The sequence below is a fragment of the Rhagoletis zephyria genome, unplaced genomic scaffold (genome assembly GCF_001687245.7).
Source record: "Rhagoletis zephyria isolate East Lansing unplaced genomic scaffold, Rhagoletis_zephyria_1.1 Rzeph_scaffold_07553, whole genome shotgun sequence".
Lineage (NCBI taxonomy): Eukaryota > Metazoa > Arthropoda > Insecta > Diptera > Tephritidae > Rhagoletis > Rhagoletis zephyria.
The window spans coordinates 9,652-11,037 of record NW_016164636.1 but is presented as its reverse complement, the minus strand read 5'-3'; positions in this window follow the sequence as shown (position 1 = coordinate 11,037).

Genomic DNA, 1,386 nt, shown 5'->3' with positions numbered 1-1,386 from the left:
CTTTCATATACTCAATTAGTTGGAACTTATACATACATATATATGTACGTATAAAAAGTGCTTTACCTACTCGCCAATCAAAGGTTCTAACTAATTAGCTTTGCAGGTGCTCAACAACGTAAAAATATTTAGCGCTCTAATTTTTTTGCTAAGCGTTTGGCCGAGCTTCTACTCCAATTAGCGGCGTCAAATTTGTTATACCAGAGGTGAGACCTAAAGTTTTACACAGACGGGTTTCTATGGAAAGCATTTTCATTGCAGAACTACTCTGCAGTGAAACCACAGTTTACAACTACAATTTCCTGATTGAAATCGAACTAGTTCGAAAATGGCCAGACTTTTACCAAGTACAAAACGATTTATTCGTGCCCGGTTTAATTTGACTTCGACAGTTTAATACAATAAAGTACACAAAATATTATAACTTTTATTTGGGTATATTGTAAACCATTGAAGCGTATTCAATTATATCAGATCGATTAAATAATGATTACAAATTATTATATATATGATTATAATCATTATTAACTAAAGCATGTTTTTTAATGATTAATTATTAATTAAAATTGTTAATTAATTCATTAATTTCAATTACATTATGTATTATTTTGTTATTTTTTATCATTTCCAATTATTTTTGATTTTATTCAATTACACGATTAATTTCAATTATCAATCAACAAGCCAAACTATAGACAAAAATTAAGAATATTTAATAGCTGCATGAATTATTTATTTATTTTATTCTTATCCAAGTCTGAAATTTTAGGCGTTAATTATTACTACTTTTATATTTCTGACCGAAATCTGACAATTGCCATCTCGTAGGACATGTTAAAAACACCAGTCGATTGCATGGGAAAATGTGACATATTTTGACTACAGGATACCTTCGGAGGCTTGCCATAACCTGTTGAAGGGCAATCGCATTTGAAAGAAACATCTCGGACGAGAGCTCGAACATAGCCCAACCCAGGGGAAGTACATATGTATGTATATATCTGTTGTTGTTTTTTTTTTATTTTTGACGCCAATCATTTCAACGCACTTCAGATAAATGCATTTTTCAGTGATCTTAAATTATATTTGCACATTTCCACTATCTGATTGGGTAAACAAATGAAAATGGATGCTGTCACTGTGCCTATGATCAAGGAATGGCAGTGTAGTAGGGAGTTGCGCATGCTATGTATATCTTCATAAATACATACATGCATACATACATACATACATGCATACATACATGCGTGAAGGTTAAAAACAACTGGTACTCGATCGGAAATGAAAAGTCGGCAATCTTGTCATTTCATAAAAACTAAAGTCCGCTTGAGCTGCATAAAATTTATAGTCATGCGAGTAAATAAAATGACGGCGGTGACAAATGAA